Source organism: Hoplias malabaricus, unplaced genomic scaffold (genome assembly GCF_029633855.1).
Source record: "Hoplias malabaricus isolate fHopMal1 unplaced genomic scaffold, fHopMal1.hap1 scaffold_52, whole genome shotgun sequence".
Lineage (NCBI taxonomy): Eukaryota > Metazoa > Chordata > Actinopteri > Characiformes > Erythrinidae > Hoplias > Hoplias malabaricus.
In genome coordinates, this window is record NW_027100972.1 from 335,639 (window position 1) to 348,582 (window position 12,944).

Below are 12,944 nucleotides of genomic sequence, written 5' to 3' on the forward strand. Positions count from 1 at the left end.
TGTATCTCTGTGTACTGATTTACACTTAAAGGTAAATATTGATAGCAAACATTTAAAAAGGGAACTGTAATACAGATTCAAAACACTGTGAAAGTTATCTTAAAAATAATGTGAATAAATAAAACACGGAAACTATAACATTGTGCACGGATTTCTGATGGGTTCTCTTTATTTTATAATAAAATAAAAATAAAATAGTGGGGCGGCAAGGTGGCGCAGCAGGTGGTGTCGCAGTCACACAGCTCCTGGTGGTTGTGGGTTCGAGTCCCGCTCTGGGTGACTGTCTGTGAGGAGTGTGGTGTGTTCTCCCTGTGTCTGCGTGGGTTTCCTCCGGGTGACTGCCTGTGAGGAGTGTGGTGTGTTCTCTCTGTGTCTGCGTGGGTTTCCTCTGGGTGACTATCTGTGAGGAGTGTGGTGTGTTCTCCCTGTGTCTGCGTGGGTTTCCTCCGGGTGACTGTCTGTGAGGAGTGTGGTGTGTTCTCCCTGTGTCTGCGTGGGTTTCCTCCGGGTGACTGTCTGTGAGGAGTGTGGTGTATTCTGCCTGTGTCTGCGTGGGTTTCCTCCGGGTGCTCCGGTTTCCTCCCACAGCCCAAAAACACACGGTGGTAGGTGGATCTGCAACTCAAAAGTGTCCGTAGGTGTGAGTGTGTGTCACCCTGTGAAGGACTGGCACACCGCAACCCTGAATTGGATAAACGGTTTCAGACAATGAATGAATGACTACTGTGTTTATTGCAGCTCAGAAGAAAGATTTTTGATCTTCTGTATTTTGCAGACACTCTTATCCAGAGCAACAACATACAATACATACAATTCCTGGCCTGTTACAGATTCAGGTGAATGCAGTGTTAAGGGTCTAGCCGAGGGACAGCATGGCATGCCTACCTGAGCAGGGAACTGAACACTGTTCTTCTGTGTAAAAGTCAGTGCTGTCCCCATTACACTACAACAACCACTGTGTGACTCCTGCTGCTGTGATGAAGTGATTTAGTGAGATGAACCTGTGTGTAATGATCAAAGGGCCGGGCACAGATGAAAGCGGCGGCGTGCTAATGAAAGAGTGTGTGCACTCTGCTCTCGAGTGCTTAAACACTGTGACACCTCAGATATGCTCCCTGCCACCTCTCTCCCAACCTCTCTTCATCTTTATCTCTCTCCTCCCTCCAATTGCCCATAAAATCTGTCCCTCCCTTCCCCTCTCACTCTGTGTCCCCTCGCTGCCCTCTCATTCCTCTTCCACAGCGGCCCGGTCCCAATTAGCATGTGTGGATGCTGAACTGAAGGTGGCCACACAGACAGCAGCGGGGAGGAAGACTCTGAGGAATGTGGTGGTGAAAGGTTTAATTAGTGTGTGAATACACTCTCGGCTGTGGATCTGAGCGAAGGCATCCCAACAACGAAGGAGCTATGCACGCTGCCTTCCAACCTGGCCTCGGCTGCTGTGAACCATACAGTGAACAGGTGAACGCGAATCGCAGCTCTCCAGTAGAAACCCTTTGTAGACTGTAATGTGATTTCACGTTCCAAGGGGGAAGAAAAGTCTATAGACATCTGCACATCCAGTGTTTCTCCCACCATCCAATCACATGTTGGTAGGTGGATTGGCTGTGGAAAAGTGCCCACAGGTGAGAGTGAGTGACTGGGTGAGTGTGTGAAATTGCCCACAGGTGTGAGTTTGAGAATGACAGGGTGGGTGTGTGACTGACTGGGTGGGGGCATGTGAGTGGCACGGTGAGTGTGTAATTTGATGGTCTTGCGCCCCAGGCTGAAGACCCACCAGGACTCTGATCAGGATGAAGCAGTTACAGAAGGAGAATGAATAAATGAATTTGCGAAGCTAAATGTTGGTGCACAAGTTCATGCATAGGCTCTATCTTCCTTAGGTTTGTTCCAGCTCAATACCAGCTCACCCCACTGGCCATGCTCTGTCTGGGTTGGTAAGGTGGTCCAGTTTCTCAACATCACTCTTGGTGTTGAACTCATTTAACATTGTGTTAGTGGCAGGCTGCAAAGATACAGAAGCTAGTTTTACACATGCTGGTCTTCTGGGGAGCACTGTGTGAACTTGGTAATGGAGTAAACTGGGTATAAATAAAACAGCATGTGCACTGAGTTGTTCCAGTACAACATTATATTTGTGTGAAACATTTGTTTTCATTGGATACAGTGGAGTGTCTGAGTGCTGTGGTGTGGATGGGTCTCAGGTGCAGTGTGTCTGCTCTATTAACTGCAGTGCTACAGGCTGGATTCAGGGATTAGGCCCAGGCAGCTTCTGCCTGCTGGTGGCTGGGGCAGGATTAGCAGCTTGACGCCCTGCTTCCTCCTCCTTGCAGGGGGTATGACGCCTCGGGGCAGCTCCTCCCCACCACCTCTGACCTTTGTGTGTGTGGATCCCTCATGGATATCAGTCTGGCTAATCAGGATTAAGTCCCCAAGACAGAACTGCAGACCTGATTATGTGTAGGAGCATGTGTGGTGTTTTGGTGGGTAGAGATGTTGAGTGTGTAACACTAAAGGCTCTGCTTTGTACGTTTAGTTATTGACTCTGAAAAGTCTGAGCTTAATTTGTTAAATATATTAGTATGTTATTGGTATATTATTTCTCAAAAACTGCCCAAATTCAAATAATAAACTCAGAAAATAACCTAGTTTGGTGGTAGACATGGCAACTCCTGCTTCCTATGACCAACAACAACAACAACAAAAGGTTTCTTACAATCAACTATTTAGCATCAGAACATTCAAGATTATTGTCCATTTCTACTTTTCCTTTCAAATTTACATGACTTTTCCATCTCAGGAATAGATTTTTGGAGAAATGGAAATTGTTGGAATTAATATTAACACACTTTCCTTTATACTTTTACCTAATCAGAGAGTTATTTAGTTAGTAGCAATTTGGTTGCAGCAACTGGAAGCGAGTGTGATGTGTTCTCCCCGTGTCCGCATGGGTTTCCTCCGGGAGGCTGTCTGTGAGGAGTGTGGTGTGTTCTCCCTGTGTCCGCTTGGGTTTCCTCCGGGAGCTCCGGTTTCCTCCCACAGTCCAAAAACACACGTTGGTAGGTGGATTGGTGACTCTTAAGTGTCCGTAGGTGTGAGTGTGTGAGTGAATGTGTGAGTGTGTCTGTGTTGCCCTGTGAAGGACTGGCGCCCCCTCCAGGGTGTATTCCTACCTTGCGCCCAATGATTCCAGGTAGGCTCTGGACTCACCACAACCCTGAACTGGATAAGGGTTACAGTAAATGAATGAATGAATTAATTAATTAAGTTCAGAATATGCAGCAAACCGAGACTGTGTCGACTCCAAATGAATCAACTCTATGCATCATTGGCCAACCGTTTATACTAGTGATTCTCAGATGGCCAAAGAATTGATTATTTGGGATTCGACTCCACTTCACTGTTGCTGCTCAACAGCAAAAAGACAGTATTTTCTTGCGATAATGTGTTTGTAAACCAGAAATAATGTGTAATTTATCAGTCATATTTCATATTTTTACTTAATTTTTATTCGTTGATGAAAATGGCAACATGTTGGGTCATGGTTCTTGATTTCAAGTGATTACTTATATTTAGCTGTCATCTGAACTGCCTAGCACTGAACCTTTCATTCTTCTAAAGTTATTCCCTTGGAGAAATGAGCTTTTCTGACAGCGATGATGTGGCATGGTTGACATTTGGGGAATTATATGATAATATTTTGCTAATTAGTGACTACTAGCTTCTGTTTTGTGTTGGCGATATTAACATTTTTGACTCAGTGTCAACCCCTACCCCGTCAATCAGACACAGTGCCTCCAACTTGGGAGGGTGTGGAGCACATGGTTCCTTTGAGATCTGTGAAGCCAAGTACTGCTTCTTTTCCAACTGCTGTTAACACAAACCACAGGAACTGAAAACACTTGGAGGAGAATACTAATGTCAACTAGCAGATGCCTGCACTGGCTAATGTTCTGCTTGTGATAAGAGGAGATTAAGGACCAATCCATCCACCCAGATAGAGAGAGAGGCTATTTGTTTTCTGTTGAACCTTTAGACTCATGTTGCTGGGGAATCCCTGGGGATCTTTGAAAATATGACCAATGCTGTTAGCTTGGCTCTTATTTTTAGTTTTGATTGTGTCAGCAGGAAAAGAATAATCAGTGCTTTTGTTTTTTAACAAAACTCTTGTCTCCTGGACTTTGTCCAAGTCCCTGATAAGATTTGTGCTGCAGAATGTGCCGCTCTGAAAGGAATTGCAGTTCACTAAACAGTTCCTCTTTGGCTTCTGATCCTGATAATTCTCTTCAGGGTTTGATTGATGGACTGGAGCTGTTTATTGACTGAAGGCTTTTTTTTTTAACGCTGCTGAAAAAGACTCACTGCTGTTCGTGGTTAGCTGAGCTCATGTGCGGTGAGCCACAGTTTTTAAGTAAAGCCTAAGCCATGTATTGATTTTAGACTCTGCAAACTCCCCAGCCACGCTGAGCACACTCACTGTAAGTGACCACATATTTATACAGCGATGGAGAGTTCCATCTTCTGTTCAAAATCTCCTTTTTGTAATTTACTCTCTCCTCTCTCTCTCACTCTCTCACTCACTCACTCTCACACATTCTGCTTTTCTCTTTACTTTTCCACTAGGCAAATCTGGTCCCTGGAACCGGGTTCTTATTTAGTCCCTGCTTGTGCCAAAGCAACAAAGCAAACCAAGCAGGTATTAGATGTGATGTGTAAACATTGCAGATTGCTAATTGACCAGAGAGACTTGTTTACATGGTGAAATGCAGACCTCCAGCTCAAACTAGCCGCTTATAAATTCTGCAGCTACAGTAGAGATCACATTTGTTTTTACCCCACACATAACGGCAGCTCGTAAAATTACAACATGGTGTTTTGAATAGGTTCAAATGCTCCTTGGATCGGTGGCAGATGAATAACTCGAGCCGAACAGGCTGTGTTCAGTCCAAAAACCAAACTACGCACCCATGCATGATGACTCAAAACTAGCCGGGAATAGCATGCAGAATCTATGCTCTGCAGTGGCATAGTGGCATTTATACAATGGTTAGTTCTGGCCGTGCACTCTGATTGGTTGAGAAGCGTTCTTTATTTCGCAATAACAGCACAAGTTTTTCAAAACTTCTGAATCAGTCCGCTGAACACCGTCGCTAAAAACTCTTTTTGCTGGAGCTCAGCTGTCGTTATCTTATTTTTCACCACTAAATTAGCTTCAGTTCAGATTTTACATCAATAAACTGTATTCAGTTTACTTTGAGAATACTAATACCGACAAAAATCACGTAGTTTACTCAGCAGGTTAGTGATACTGTAGTGGTGAGCTGAGGCTGATCCAGCCTGTGCAGTCAGTGCAGTGCAGTAGAGTTTGTTACTGTGACGTAGCAAGAAGCTACTTGTTGAGGAACTATAATTTGGCAGAAGGATTTACTCATTTCATAAATATTTTTGACATCACATTCACAGCTCCGTTAAAGGCTAAACACCACTTAATGGACCTCCATGAATATTTCACATTAGTTTAGTTACTGACAGATATAAGTATGAATTAAAATGAAAATAGCAGCTTAATTTGCTTTAAAACTGACAATTTTATTAAATTGACGGAAAAACCCGAGCTCGCTACGGAAATTCTTAAACGCAACCGTGACGTCACTGGTGGACAACAGCTGAACAACGGCGCGGTAAAACACCGTTATGGCTGACTGTTATGACAGTATCTAGCTAAATAACCAACATTATTCATGACAATAGCCTAGCAATAAGCTAAACTCAAATTTAGAGGTACCGTTAATCTTGTAAATGTGATCCAAGTCGAACTCGAATTCATCCGACACTATAAACCTCCGTAATGCAGCTACGTAGCCGAGTATAATCTGAGCCACCGAGTTTAGCGAGTCAAGCTAACGTTAACTAACACCAACTAAAACAGGTGAAGTAAGTATCCTTACCCTGTTTACCTCCATGTTACAGAGGCTCTTGAACACCTTTCGTTGGTGTCCTTACATGCCCATATTGTTGGAAAAGCGCCAGTGAAATGAGCTACAGATAATGGAGTGAGCGGATGGTCCTTTCCAAAGTGCCCGTTTAAAGTTGACAAATTTAGTCCATTTTCTGGATATTTTGGGATCTTTGGGCCATTTGTGCACAGATGTCCCACTGTACATTGAATGATTGCAGCCAAAAACAACACACCTTTTCGTGATTTTGCATTAAATTAAGGGCAGCTTCTAGAGTTGTTGTCCACCATCTACGTCACAGGCAAGACGCCTATTAGAGTTTCCGAACACCGGTGGGGGGGGGGACCAACGGTCTTTTAAACCTTATTCCTTGAATTAGTAAGAAATAACGTGTTTTCTGACTATCAATAAACACAAGTTAGGAACTCAAACTCCACTGTATTTATTTGTTTGACACTTTCATATCGCTGGTGCTTAGCCTTTAATATATTTCACAATTTATTGCCTGAACGGTTGTATAAATGCAATAGAACACTCGAGGTCGTGTGTTAACATGAAATAACAGCACGGCTGAGATGGACTACAGCACTCACCTTCGGCTCGTTCTTTCGCCGCATCACCGCCGTGCATGATAACACACTCCCTCTCATGCTCTGTTGCTTAAATGTTATCTCTCTGTCTCTCTTGTTCTCTCTCTCTCACTCTCTCTCTCCCTCTCTCTCTCTCAATCACTCAGACACACACATGTTGAATTTATGACTTTCTTAATGTGTGAAAAGCCAAAGAGAAGCCAAAAGGTACCAAATGAGTACATGCATAAACTGATTTAATACCATTGTTATTATTATAATTATTATTTTATAATCGATTCTAACATCAAAGCAGTTCACCCTCACACTGAGGCACTGGCTGTAAGAGCTCACTGGATCATAACTGCTGGCTCATAGCATGAACACATTATATTTTCATGCTCAGAGTATTACGAATATTGTGTCCACGGGGCAGCGGTCTGTGGGAGGTTCTGAGTGAATGGGAGTGTTAATCATGCCGATGGTGGAGGTGTATGTGTGTGTCCTTCAGCTGTCCCACAGCTCTCTGGCGCACCACTCAGGGCTAAAGCCATCAGGCATGGTCTACAGTAGGAGGGCAGAAACCCGATTTACACACAAAGTCCATTTTACAGAGCCATGCTTGGAGATGCTCATCTCTCTCTCTCTCTCGCCCCTGTCTCTTGTTTTATGAGATATGTTGTTAGAAAATGTGCTGTGTGTGGCTCCTAGAGAAATAATGCTGAAGCACAGTTCAAAATGCTCCTTTCTGTCATTTTCTCTTGCTCCACTTCCTCTTGTTGGGCTCTTGTTGTTTGTCTTGAAGAAGCTTGTCATTCTTTGCTGCAGTAACATCTCCCACTCTATTGGCAAGGCTTAGATACTAGAACATTGCTGTGAGTATTTGATTAAATTCATCCACAAAACCTTTAGTGGTGTTGGATGATCCTGAAGGTAATTGAGGGAGCTCCCCGCCCCCACCCCTCCCCACCCCACCCCCTCCCAAATTGGGAGGCTTTAGACCTCTCTGGTGGACTTATGGCATTCAGTGTATTGCTCTTTGGCTTATTTCTGGCTGCAATAGTGTGTAATTAGCAGCACTTTTTCAATAGAAATTATACAAATGTCATTAACAGTTCTTTATGATTTAAAATAAACAGACGTTACTTTGTGTTAAAGAGACTGAAGTTGTAGAGTGTGTTGATCCTGCTTCTCCAGGACAGGAAGTGCAGTTTAAGGTTATTTTTAGAGATAAGACGTTTTGTACTGAGTTGTGGTGGTAATTCATGTTAAAAAATATAAGTTTACTTTATGCAAGGGAATATTTTAAGCAGCAATGGCTTAAGGAGGGTGTATTTAGTGTGTTGTAGTTTATTAGTGTTTTTGTCTCAGTCCTTAAGGAAGAAACTCTGCCTTTGTGCCCTGCTGATTTCACACGCTCAGATTAAGAGACAAAGCGAAGCAATTATTCAGCACAGAACCAGCCCTTCCCCCAAGACATGTGCCCGCACACACACACACACACATACACACATACACTCAGACACACGCACACAAAGACTTTATCCTTGCTTTAGGTGAGGTAGAGTTTTTCATTTTGCCGCAGAAAGACGCTGCATGTTGCAGATTGAGCTTGGGACTTTGTCCAGTTCCTTTGTAAAAGCCTGGCTCTGTAGAATTTTAGAGCTGTATTAATTTGAGAGCTGAATTTATGAGTAATTTGTTCTTAATTAGGTGCTGAATGGCACTTGAATGTCCTTCGTTTACAATAATCAGCCACAAAAATCAAAAATAAAACCATGACATTAATTCTCTTGTTACAGCTAATGTCCAGGGTGAGATATATTACGCAGCAAGGGAACGGCCAGTTCTTTAAGCTGATATTGGAAGCAGGAAATATGGTCAAGTGGATCATGGGCCACACTTTAATGGTCGTAATGTTTAAGTGATGTGTGCCAGTGGGGAGTGAAGGCTAGCCCGTCTGGTCTGATCCTGAAGAGGAGTACCACAAACTGATGAACACATTCATACTGGCTCTGATCTAACGAGGTGAGAACACAGTACATCACAGCTTTCATCACTGAGCCTTGGGTGCCCATGGACCTCTCACCAGTTCACTGCTTGTCCTCCCTTGGACCACTGCATACAGGGGACCCCCCAGAAGCCCGGCTGTTTGGAGATGCTATGTTCGCTTGCTGCCAAATATACCCCCCTCCCCCACCCTTTTTTTTACAGGTGCCATTGTATATACTTCAGCACACAGTGGTTTTAATCTAGTGGCTGATCAGTGTTATTGCATTACATTTTATCATGGGCAAGATGAATGGGTCTGCAACTTTTTTTTAACTACTACCATGGCAACAGGGCTCTGATTGGTCAGTGTGAAATTAAATGCCGTTAAATTACATTAAATTACTTCTTCTCCGCAGTTGCAGTCATTACGTTCCTGTGTGAGAGACAGTGTTAACATGGGTGAGAATCGGACCAATGTGACTAGGACTAGGTCCTGGTTCTGGTTCTGATTTTGGTTTCGGATTGTCCTCAGCTGAAAATGCAGAGTGTACTAGTGGTTCAGGCTTCTGGAAGATTCTGGCAATGATTCATTGATTCATTAATTCCCTGCTGCTATAGAGCTCCTGCATCCATTCACAAAGAGCTACATCTCCCACTATTAATATTACACACACACACACACACACACACAGCTCTCTTCCACACTCACTCGCACACAAGGGTCCCCATTCCACCCCTCACTTTTACTCAAACAGCATTTCCAAAGTAAGATATATAAAATATATATATTTTTGTTGCTCCTAGGGCTCCCCCTAGTGTAAATTATTTTTACAGCACTGCAATGAAATCAATGAGGAGGCGGGTGGGGGTGGTGGGAGAAGGGGTTGTTTCCTACCCTTCACCAGAAGTTACACAGTGCAGTTTCTGCAGTGCTGAGCCTGAAGTAGCAACGACACCCTGTTCTCCATTTAACAGCTCAGTGAAGCGTAACATTGGATTTTAAAGTAATTTTAAAGTAAAACTATTTTGTAGTGTTCAGGGGTTTGATGTGATTGCCCCAGAAGCTCTTCACAGCTCTGCCCAGTACCTGAGACATTATTCACTGCTGGGTGTGAGCAGTATATGACCTGGCTATGTATGTTTTATAGACACCTTGATGTTTGGGTTCTATTACTATATGTTTAGCTCTGCTTTCTTTTCAGTGTAGCCCAGATGCAGGGTTTTGGTGGCATCCCGGTCCCCTTGCCTCTTCCTCCAGCCCTTCCTGAGTGATCACTGGGCATTCCCAGGCCAGCCAGGAGATACAATACCTATAGCATGTGCTTGGTCTACCTCAGGGAGCTTACTCACAGTTGGCCGTACCTGGTATACCTCCAACTTCAGGTCAGCTGGCTCCTCTAAACATGAGAGTGGTAGGTTCACGATCCCAGGAGAGCAACAAGTTCATTTGTATCCACAGTTGTATTTATTGGTGTATACACACATCTCATGACACTAAAACTCTTAGTGTAGGTTCTCCTCACTTACAGGTTCCTCCCACATTGCAAGAAGAGTATACAGTCTGTCTGTTTACTGCAGGAACACTTCTGAGTTACACCATGTAGCCCCAATGTGTACAGTATATTAATGTGCACTGTGTTGTTACAGAACCTGCTGCTGTTGTACCACTGTCATTTGCTGTACCACTGTGATTACTGCAGCTCTTGAAAATACATAATTCATTTTCAGTTTACCACCTCATACACTTATTAGTGAAATACCTACTGATATGTGACTTATATATCACTTCATTCCTCTTGTATATAGACGTGTCTCGATTTAGTAACTTTAAGTTAAAATGTGTTCTTCAACCCCCACTCATTTCTTACTAGATCTCTTATTGTGCAATATGTATTTAACTTTGTTGCAGCGCTTTTGTTCAGAATCAATGAAGATCTACCTAACCTTATAAAGCTGATTGGTGTTTCAGCCCTAATCAATAGGTTATTCTGTAATGCACCGTCTCATATCTCATCTCTCTGAATGGAACTGTTTACATTTCATTGACAGGAATTTGATGGAATTCCTTTTCACCTTTAACTGAGTCTCTCTCTCTCTCTCTCTCTCTTGCTATCTGTCCCCTCCTTCCCCTTGCTCCTGTATGCTGGCAGGGTGTGTGTGTGTGTGTGTAGTAGTAGCCTCAGTGGTAGCGTTTGTGCTGGTTTCATTCATTCAGGTCACATGACTTACAAGCGACATTGAGGACACCTCATTCTCACCTGCCCTATTTTCTTCTCTCTCTCTCTCTCTCTCTCTCTCTCTCCCTCTCTCTTGCGCACTCTCTCTTTCTCTGGCTCTCTCAGGTCCTTGTTTTCGTCCTTTCCTCTGTGCAGTACTGAAACGGAGCTCCCTGCTCACTGCCCTCATCAGGTAGGCATCTCTCACTTTCCCCCTCCTTTATCTCCTCCCCACTCTCTCTTTGAGTCTCTCTCTCTCTCTCTCTCTCTCTCTCTCTCTCTCTCTCTCTCTCTCTCTCTCTCTCTCTCGCTGCAGAGATGCTGCGTCATTCTGTGTGAATGCACTGGCATTTTAAGGGTGTGAGACTGGACTCTCACTCTGTGTCGTTTACTCTCTTCCTCACTCGCTCTTGCTTTGTGTTGCTCTCTGAAGCTGATTGATTGACAGTGCTGCATCAATGATTTAGTGTGTGTGTGTGTGTGTGTGTGTGTACACGTAGACGTGTGATGATTTTTTAATGAGAACCTGTAGCTGGGATACGGTGGGTGTTACTACGCTCAGTAACCGTAATATATATATGTGTGTGTAGTGGGTGGATATAAAGTTATTGTAGCTGTCAGACTGAATTGTTTGTGTATAGACCACTGTCTCAAATAGTTGTTGCCTCTCACCACCACCAGAGGAACATATGAGAGAGGAAAAAAAAGGTATTTATAATATTCTGGCTGATCGGCCACACATTTAAGTGTGTTCTCTGTAGGGATTGTGTTAATTGTTCTATAAAAACCATGTCATTTGTTTAGGAGTCTTTATACTATTGCTCTGTCAGAGTCACTCAAATATCTCTGGATCCAGAGGGCGTTCCCATATGGATATATTTGGAGATAATATTTTGGGTCAAATATCATGTACTACCTCTGTACAGTACTGTGGAGTGTCTAAGCTGCACCCTCTCATTTTCATTTCCTTTTTTATTGCGTTGTTATGAAAGGCCTACAGCCCAAATTATGCTTGTGTGTGGAACCTAGACCTCAGGTGATGCATCAGTGTGAACCCTAGGGTGTAGCCTGTCACACACCTCTCCAGAAATGTAACTATACATTGCATCAACACAGACATCAACCACCGAGATCAGCCCACAGTCTAGCGGACGTTTAAGTTGAACTGAAGAAGTCTATAAAAATGAATTCCTCTCCTCCACACTGCGGAGACTGCAGACAGCAGCAAATTCACTGGCAGAAGTGTGTACGTCATGGAGCAATAAAAGTGTGAACAATGGAAAAATATAGACATCTCAGAAAAAAGTTGGACCATGAAGGAAAACTAAAAATATTACGGTGGCACGGTGGTGCAGCAGGTGGAGTCACAGCCACACATCTCCAGGGAGGCTGTGGGTTTGAGTCCCGCTCCGGGTGACTGTCTGTGAGGACTTTGGTGTGTTCTCCCTGTGTCCGCGTGGGTTTCCTCCGGGTGACTGTCTGTGAGGACTTTGGTGTGTTCTCCCTGTGTCCGCGTGGGTTTCCTCCGGGTGACTGTCTGTGAGGAGTGTGGTGTGTTCTCCCTGTGTCCGCGTGGGTTTCCTCCGGGTGACTGTCTGTGAGGAGTGTGGTGTGTTCTCCCTGTGTCTGTGTGGGTTTCCTCCGGGTGACTGTCTGTGAGGAGTGTGGTGTGTTCTCCCTGTGTCTGTATGGGTTTCCTCCGGGTGACTGTCTGTGAGGAGTGTGGTGTGTTCTCCCTGTGTCCGCGTGGGTTTCCTCCGGGTGACTGTCTGTGAGGAGTGTGGTGTGTTCTCCCTGTGTCCGCGTGGGTTTCCTCCGGGTGACTGTCTGTGAGGAGTGTGGTGTGTTCTCTCTGTGTCTGTGTGGGTTTCCTCCGGGTGACTGTCTGTGAGGACACCACTACATTGTGTACTACATAGTGTAGAGGAAGATGACACTGAGATAAGTATGAGATTAAGCCCCAGTGGTGTGGCGGTGTAACTGCTAGGAACCTATAAGTGGGAGGAAAACAGTTGGTATGGGATGGAGCTCTGAAATACTCACTTCACGCTGAGCAAGCACAGTGTAGAGCTAAATACTGTTTGTTGGGTCTGGACTGAAATACTTACCTGTGGTGCAGAGGCTCAGGGAATGTTTTAACCTTCATTAGAGTTCCTTTTTTTATTTCATTATAAACTGCTTAAAACGTATCTGCTTGAGGCTTCCACTCA

General features: G+C 44.1%; 1 long non-coding RNA gene across 1 annotated transcript in view; it reads left to right on the forward strand.

Moving 5' to 3' along the window:
- Positions 1-10,960, forward strand: part of LOC136682483 (uncharacterized) — a 68,120-nt gene extending 57,160 nt beyond the window's left edge. Inside the window, exon 3 of the long non-coding RNA XR_010798659.1 lies at positions 10,861-10,960. This is a non-coding gene — a long non-coding RNA (uncharacterized lncRNA). The remainder of the gene's footprint in view (positions 1-10,860) is intronic.
- Positions 10,961-12,944: the final 1,984 nt, after the last annotated feature.